General features: G+C 46.6%; 1 protein-coding gene across 4 annotated transcripts in view; it reads right to left on the bottom strand.

Moving 5' to 3' along the window:
* RREB1 (ras responsive element binding protein 1) overlaps positions 1-8,756 on the bottom strand; it is a 145,306-nt gene that overhangs the window by 79,503 nt on the left and 57,047 nt on the right. For all 4 annotated transcript variants that reach the window (XM_015565539.1, XM_006766097.2, XM_006766099.2 and 1 more), the window contains exon 2: positions 2,028-2,145. The gene's annotated coding sequence lies outside the window, so the exon portion shown is untranslated. The remainder of the gene's footprint in view (positions 1-2,027; positions 2,146-8,756) is intronic.

Here is an 8,756-nt window from a genome sequence, read left to right as displayed (position 1 = left end):
GAGGAGGGAAATATTCAATATAAAATTAACAAAAATACATTCACTAAGCAGAGCGAAATTGCCAGTAAGAATTTTTCTCACAGTCACTATAACATCAAAGACACATTCTTGCAAACTTCCTAAGTGTCTTAAATATAGAATATCTAGCAACAGTCAAGAGAGCTAACCAGCATAGGGAGAAAAGTCAAGCAAACTTGTTGTTTCCCATTTTGTCCTGACAAGGACACTTGCTAAATTGGTTTCTTCTGTTAGGATGAAGTGTGATGTAACCCACTGATGACACCAAGATCACCTACATTTACTTCCTTTTCCTGGTTTAAAGGTAAGTAAATAGCATTTTATTTTAAACAAAGACTGCTTATCTCTTTCCTAAAGATGCAATTAACAAAAGGAAACTCTCAGCTACACCATTTGAAGAGTCAGAGCACTCTGAAGAGCTGTTTCAGAGGTACCCAAATGAGCCCTGGAGCTACCACAAGGTCTCATTCCAGTTTGCTTTTATACTTGAACTCTCCATTGGGACAATGGTGCGAAAGAGGGAAAGAACCTGGTTCTATGATAGGGAAAATCTACTTTAACACTGAGCTCACCCCTGTGCTAATTTAAACAGAGGCCAATATAGTCAATTCTACCTACCCCAGCCTGACCCTAGACCAGGGGTGGGCAACCCCTGGCACGCGTGCCAAATATGGCATGCCAGTAACTTTTGCTGGCACGTGAAACCCTGTCTTATAATCTTTCATTTACAATTTTTTTCTTAATATGGACTTTTTTATTTTTCAGACAAAATTCAGTGTAGGTGCATCTTAGATAAATAAATAACTGTCATCAGTGATGCAGCAGCAAAAGTCCCACTGATAATATCAAATGGAGTCATAAAGTTTTCTGTCGGACTATCAGTGTACATGTACACATTAAAAAATAAGTGTATTTTTCATCATCATATACTGTGTTTTTGTCGCTCAAATGAATTTTATTATTTCTTCAAGTTTCTTCACATACGTACACCTTAAGAGATATCAAGTAGGCGTAACATGTTCTCAAAAAATTAGGGTTGGCACGCAGAAGAATTTTTGAGTCAGAGATTTTGCTGGTTTTGGCACCCACTCACAAAAAGGTTGCCCACCCTTGCCCTAGACTATATAAGAGTAATAATTCAAACTAACTAACCTAAACTTACTGATACTTGATCTCTGGGAATGAAAGGTAAGTTTAAGAGTTTAGCCCGGCCAGCATGGCTCAGTGGTTGAGCATCAATCTATGAACCAGAAGGTCACAGTTCAATTCCTTGTCAGGGCATATGCCTAGGTTGTGGGCTCCATCTCCAGAGTGGGCTGTGCAGGAGGCAGTTGATCAATGATTCTTCTCTCATCATTGATATTACTCTCTCTCCTTCTCCCTTCCTCTCTGAAATCAATAATAATAAAAAAAGTTAAAGGTCCATTCACAAAGCGTATTTTTCTTTATTTATATTTATAGTATTAATTTTTTATTCTCTCCTTTGCCCCATTTCTATTCCCTGACAGCATCCTGTACATCATCCTCACCACTGCAAATAATAATAATAATAATAATAGGAAATTATTGGTCCCATTCTAATACAATCTCCTCCAACTAGAATCAGAGAGGATTCGGAACTCAGATGAAATTCCCAATCACAGATATGAAAACAAATCCTCATCTTCATTGACATGGCCAGGTAGCCGGGCCTGGTATTCGTTTTTAGCACAGTCTGAATTTGGGGGTGTGAAGGGAGACACAGGAGATGGGATTTATGAAGTGCTGCTTTTCTTGTGAGACAAACATTAGGCACCCTTTTGGAGACTTCTCATCCTACACCTCAGGTCCAACAGGTCAAGAAGTAGTGATTCAGCTACAATTTCACCCTGGCTGTGCATCACAGCCTCTGGGGGACCTGGAGAAGGGGAGGGAACTCAAAGGGAACGTGGGGCGGGAGAGGGAGAGAAAGGAAGACTCAACATTCAAAGTTACTGTGACTCAAGGAAAGTCAATAAAGTTTAACCAACCTGTTTTCTCTGTCTTATCAAGCTGGCCCTCCTTACTGAGGAGCTGGTGCTGGCTGGGCCCAAATGTGGGCAGGGTCACACCTCAAAGCCACCACCTCTGGAGCAGAGTGGGAACAACCTACAAAATGAGAAAAGGTGACATTATAAGGGAGTCAACACCAAAAATGGTCCCATCTCTCTATTTCTCCACTTAATACCACCAGGAGTCACAAATTAGAGACAACAAAACATTTCCCACCCCCTGCCTGCACTTTGTAAGCAAGCTTCCAGCTCCTGGGTGGATTCCATATAATCCTCCATTAGCCTCTGAGCAAGAGCCACTGGGATCACGCGTGCCTGGGACAGACAGGCTCCCACAGCATGCCCCAGCCATGCCACGGGCAGCATCACCGGAGAATGGCTCGGACCACTAGTTCCAGGTGAAGCTTCGAGCATCTCAATGGCATGTGAATGCTGATGGATGGCCAGTTGAAAGGGTAGAGAAGGGCGAGGCATGATTAAATGCTATCAGAAACAGGGAGGAAAAAAGAAGAGCTGAAGAAAATGAAAAATATGGAACTAAACAGTTCCTCAGTGTAAGAGAACGGGAGTGATGGGAGAAGTGTCCATGACAGCTCAAATAGGAACAAATGCATATTTTTATTTTCTGTCAAGTAAATGCAGCAAATTATTCAAATTGCATGGGCCCTTCAGGAGCTTGAGAATGTCTGCTCTGGGGGCTAAAGGCCTCCAAAGTGTGTCTGGGGAGAAAGCCATGTTGGGCCCTCCACAGAGTGAGAGAAAACAGGAAGGCAGTACTTCCCAGAGCTATGGCGTTCAGCCACACTCTCTAAGTCTTTGAAAAACAGCATCCCATAGCTAAACTGAAGAGTGAAAAACTGGGAAGTAAAAACTAAAGAAGTAAAATAAACGGCCACACAGACAAAACTGGTCAAGAAATACTTGCTTGGCATGTTTTCTCGTGTTTATTCCCTGTTGGAGTCAGAGAGGCTGCCCCATCGTGTGAATGCCCAGTTATCATCTTGACTCTTACTTTGTCCGCATGGAGTTACTGAGCACTTGAGGTGGCAAACCTCTGCCCGCCCCGCAGGTGGCGGGGAGGAAGCCTCCCAGCCCTTTCTGTTAGAAGCAGCTCCTCATGGTTTCTGACACAGTGAACAGTTTCTCTCTTTACACCTCACTGCTTCAATTACTCATCTTTTTACTTTGAACCTTTCTCTTTTGAAAAGTTCTTTGCATTTTGAACAAGCCAGGGGAACCGGAACCCTTACTCGTTCCCTTGCAATTCTCAAAGTTTCTTAGAGGCGAAACCCTCCTTGAGGATCTGATGCAACTCTGGCCCCTCCTACAGAAGCATGCACATTCTTTACACTCAACCTTTTTTTGGGGGGGGGGGAGGTTCAGTATCAGGAAGGCCAGGAATCCCAGATAGCTCTGCAGGATAAGTAAGAAGAATGTTGGTTTCACTTGATATATAACCCACCTTCCTTTAAACTATGAATCAAGTCAATTTTATTAAAATTCCCATGAGATTTCAGAAATATAGGAACAAAACATCCTTTTATATCATCCCCACCCATCTAAACTTAAAGCTGCCTAGGATAGAATTAAACACTAAAAACAACAACAAAAAACAACCAAGGTTTTCTTGTTGTTATTCGTTTTTAATTAATGGCACATTTTTATGAGGAAGAAAGTATAGAGAGAAATGGCTCCATACTTTTTTCTAGGAACCATCAAAATCTCTAAATAAGTAAACTATATGTAGAAACACACAGAGACAAGTCTCTGGAATTAAAAAATTTCAAAATATAACTAAGAGTCTCAAAATTTGGACATATGCCCTTCCCCTCAATTAAAAAAGATACTTGTAACCTCTCAGCACACACTGGGAACTCAGGGGAGGAACGGGCCAACCTGACAGATTTGACCTTGCACCTTCCATCCTCTGATTCTGGATGTAAATGATTTGAATATTGAGAATGTCTTGCAACCAAGCTGAGTAATAAGAGTCACTACCCTGTTTACTCTGGTTTCCACCAGGCAGGAGGGATTCATAGAACTCAGAGGGCGGAAAAGTACAGGACAGTTCTTGGAAGAAAACTCAAGATACCCCTTACCTCTATCAACACTGCCTCAAGGGGAAGGAAAAAAAAAAAAAGCAGTGAGGGAGGCTGTGCCCTAGATGATGCCTGTAGGGGAAATGCAACTAGCAGGCTGGGGAGGCTCCTGCCCCAAAGGGAAGATGCTGAGTTTCTGGCTTTGCATTCCCACACAGGCCTTGCCCAGGTCTAGTGGAAGCAGGATGACTTGGAGATGGCAGAGTTCCATCTGTGAGGATGAGGGGGATAAGGCTAGCCCCCACCCCTGAGGAGATAAGGGACAATGCTATGTAAAACCAGAAAGAACCAGGTCCCAGAGATAGCAATGAGATGGAAAGATGAAAAATGCTCTAGAAACAAAGCTATCCAGCTTCTAGAAACCCTACAGATTCTTAAGGTGGAATCTAAAATCTTTCCCAAGGCCCCCAGGAAAGATGGCTAAGTTTAGATGCCTGGGATGACAGAAGACGCCCCCCTCCCTCCCCCAGCCCCATACACACATAACAGTGAACTTCACAACACCACCAAACACCAAACCGGGAGAGCTGCTGTGCTGAGCTTGTTTTGTTGAAGTCCCATCCAACCAGGAAAGGCTAAAAGAGTTTCAGGAGGAGCTCAGGTACTAAGATGCTGTGAGCTGCTACGGAGCTTAACAAGCAGCAAGAACATCTCCGGAAGGATGGGCTGAGGCAGAAAGGAAACATTCTTCCCGTCTTGGCTAGCTGGGACAGAACCAAGCCAGACTCGATGTCGCAGCATGGCACTGCCTGTTCTCCCCTGCCTGCCAAGCACAGGACAAAACCATCTCCTCTAACCAGGACAGCCTCACGAGTGCTCTGAGGCCCAAGACAGCTGCGATGACGGCTCTGAGTTCCAGGAAGTGGATGTGTTTCTTGGCTTAGGGTGCACTCTATGCCTTGGATAGGGCGACACCCATGCAAGTCACCCTCCCCCCTTGTTGACATGAGCTTTGGTCCAACGGGGCCAGCGAGTGTCACACTGAGCAGGCCCTGCACAATCAGGCACTCAGAGCTGCTCAAGGGGACCCCTAAGAGGGGGACGACCTCTTGGCCCACTTTCAAGAAAACAAAGTGTGCAGGGGTGGGGAGACTGTACCTATAACCAGGTACAAGAGCCTCCCTGTGGGTTGTCTTCTGACCTTTGCCTCAAGACTGCAGACAAAACCAAAGTTAGACTTTCTAACCTGCCAGGGAAAGCCCTCCATGCTCTGCCCTCAGTTTACCTTCTGGCCTTTTTGCCCACAAGTTCCCATGGTTACTCTCTGTTCAGTTTCTTCTGAACATTCTTCTCTCCACCCCATCCCTTAGGGACCACTTTCTACTACTAGATTCCCACTAACCCCATTCTTAGTTCCAAACTTGAACTCTGAAATAATAGCCCCAGCTAATACATTTTTTATCCTCACCCGAGGATATTTTTTCCATTAATTTTTTGAGAGAGTGAAAGGAAGGGAGAAAAACATCGATGTGAGAAAGATACATCGACTGGTTGCCTCCTGCACACTGCCCAAATGGGGGCGGGATGTGACATGCAATTGAGGTACGTGCCCTTGACCAGGAATCGAATCCGAGACCCTTCGATCTGAGGGCCAATGCTCTAGTCACTGAGCCAAACCGGCCAGAGCAGCTAATACTTTTTGAATACTACGTCGCCTGCTTTCATCTCATAACAGTCTATTAGGTGTACAGATGAGACAATTAAGGTGTTGGGGTTAAGCAACGTGCCCCCAAGATCATGGTGGGGGGGGGGAGCAACGTGAATCCAGTTTCTAATCTCTGTTAAGTTTCTTTTGCACAAAATTTGCACCTCCTAGCACAGGGCTAGAGAGAACAGATGTGTTCCCCTCAGTCACATTCTCTGACTTCTCACAATCATATTCTGAGTCATTTCTGCCCTTCCAGGCTGCTCAGCGCCTGGCCTCCCATTTCCTCCAGTTTCTAGGCAGGAAAAAGGAGTTCTCCCCTCCCACCTTCACCTTTGCCTTCTTCTCTGTGCAGGAGGCAGGCCTGGATTTCCACCTGAGACTAAAAATTCACTGCACAGGAGTCTGCCACAAGGGGATGGGGAACTCCACATCCAATACCGCTGCGTTCTAGAGGCACCCAGGCAAGGAGACAGGAAGGATGCCCCCAGGCCCTGCTGAAGCCACACAGCCCAGTCCTGTCCAATGGCTGGATCCAACCGACCCCCGGTGCTAGCTCGAGCTCAGAAGCAACCCGTGTACTCCGGGCCACCTCTGCTTCCGTGAACGTGGAATGCACACCTCGAGCAAGAGGAAGCTCTGGTGACGTGGGGAGTGAGTAGCCAGAAGTGCACAGACCCAAAATTAAGCCAACACCACGGGAAGGAACTCTTACAGTCCCAGGTGAGAAGTTACCAGTCACTGACCCTCCAGCAGAACCACCCAGCAGGTGCAGACCTTTGTTAGAAGCGCGATTCTCAATGCGTGGAGGTCACTATGCGGTGCACCTTAAACGTACTCTGAAAATGCAGCTTCTTGGGCCTTGGCCGGGAGCTGCTGTCTCGGAGACTCGCCTGTGTCTGTGTGCCAGCTCCCCGGGGACCATGACACAGCCTGGGAAACCAGCGCTCTTCTTCCCACCATTCTGGATGAAGGGCAACACAAAACCATGGATCTCTCCGAAAAATGTCCTTCCGTCAGGATTTGGAAGGAGCCACTCTCAGAATAACCACCAAGGCACCGATTCTGACTTCAGCTTTATTTATTACAATTCTGTCTAATAAAGCGGTAATATGCAAATGGACCATCACTCCAACACACAAGATGGCAGCCCCCGTGTGGTCAAAGACGGCCTGCAGGGGAGTGCAGTTGTGGGTGATCAGGCCTGCAGGTGAGGGCAGTTGTGGGGACCGCGGGTGGTAAGGAGTGAGGAGTCCTGGATTGTGAGAGGGTTGTCCGACTTCCTGTTCAGGCCTGGTCCCACCAGGGAGGGTGAGGAGGAGGGTGAGGAAGGGGAGTCCCGGAGGACAACCCCAATGAAAGCAGACCTCTACATGGTTCCCCCTGGGCCTCAGAACTACCTCACCACCTACTGTGGTTTATGTCTTAATGGGACTCACAGCTGGAGGAAGAAAAATGAAACTGAGTTCATCCCAGCCGCCGAGAGCAGTGGGTGTAGGACCACCATGAGCTGCTGACACACCCTCTCAAAAGGCTCGGCTCTCTGTCGTGGGTAAACGGACACGGATATTCAGGAAAGAGGGGGAAGGAGTGGCTCATGGGAGAGTGACAGGTTCCATGCTGAAGTAGTTTCTCCCTTAGAAATAATTTGGGCATTTTAGTTGTTACAGTGCATACAATTTCAGCAGAGGCAAGGGCTGATTTTGAAGTCAGGGTTTTTGCTTACCAAATGTCTCTATGAATTCAGATTCCATTCACTACTTAAAATATGAACTGCTGGAAAGGTGAAGAGATTTTTCTGGTATGTGCTAGATAAAACTATCCTATGACACCCCATTCTTCTTCCTGCATCTCTAAGGGCACCTGGCTTCCTCAGATGGAGGAAAAGGAGCAAAGCCCTGATTATAAGCTCTCCTGTCTGTAAATAAGACTATGAAGAAGCAGACTCCAGTCCTTGTAGCTCTCCTGGGGGCAGGTCTTACTGACAGGAACTAATTACTGCCAGACTCACGAAACCAAGACACAGCTGCCACATGGCAGCCATGTGTCACCCGGGCCCTGCTCTTCTGGGAAGGGCCATGTCCCTCTCCCCAGGTGAGCCAGTCTTTTCCTAAACATTGCTTTTCTGCCAGGTCACCAGGATCTGGTTACTTCATCACCTTCTTGCCCAACTTAGCAGAAACCTGTATGGTTCTCTATTCTGCCAAAGAAGCCAGTGAGGAAGAAGGTGGGCAGCCAAGGGAGCCTAAATAAGGAAGCACCCATGCTGGGCAGAGGGCCTACCACACCCTCACCTACCCCAGGGCAGGGCAGGGTCTTTCAGGCTCAGGCAGAAGTCTCAGGAGGAGGGTCCTGCAGGGGATTGAATTTTTAAGTCCACAGCCCACCCCAACCCTGGGATCTGCTCTGCGGGCTTATCAAAAAGGGTAAGGAGAGGCCTCCACATCACTCCCTGCCTGAGGAGTTTAAAAACAGAAAAGAAGCCCAGCTGGTTTGGCTCAGTGGACAGAGTATCGGCCTTCAGACTGAAGGGTCCCAGGCTCGAATCCAGTCAAGGGCACATGCCTGGGTTGCGGGCTCAATCCCCGTCAGGGGGCATGCAAGGAGGCAGCCGATCAATAATTCTCTCTCATCATTGATGTTTCTATCTCTTCCTCTCCCTTCCTCTCTGAAATCAATAAAAATCTATTAAAAATAAATAAATAACAGAAAAGAAGATGTTACTATAATAGAAAACGGAATTTAAGTCAGAGTGTATCAGAAGTCTGGTGTATGTCCATTTCCCAGTAACTAGGGGTCACAGACTATTTGTGACATAAACTGAGTCAGAAAATTTGTTAGGTACTTTACATTTATCCCCAAATCCTCCCCCAAATCTTATCCTATGCGGTCAGATTCAACCAGTGTCTGACCGTTCAACCAGTTGCTATGACACACACTGACCACCAGGGGAAAGATGATAAA

Source organism: Myotis davidii, unplaced genomic scaffold (genome assembly GCF_000327345.1).
Source record: "Myotis davidii unplaced genomic scaffold, ASM32734v1 scaffold80, whole genome shotgun sequence".
In the NCBI taxonomy this organism is placed as follows: Eukaryota; Metazoa; Chordata; class Mammalia; order Chiroptera; family Vespertilionidae; genus Myotis; species Myotis davidii.
Note: the sequence above shows the minus strand (reverse complement) of the source record. Positions and strands in the feature narration are given on the sequence as shown.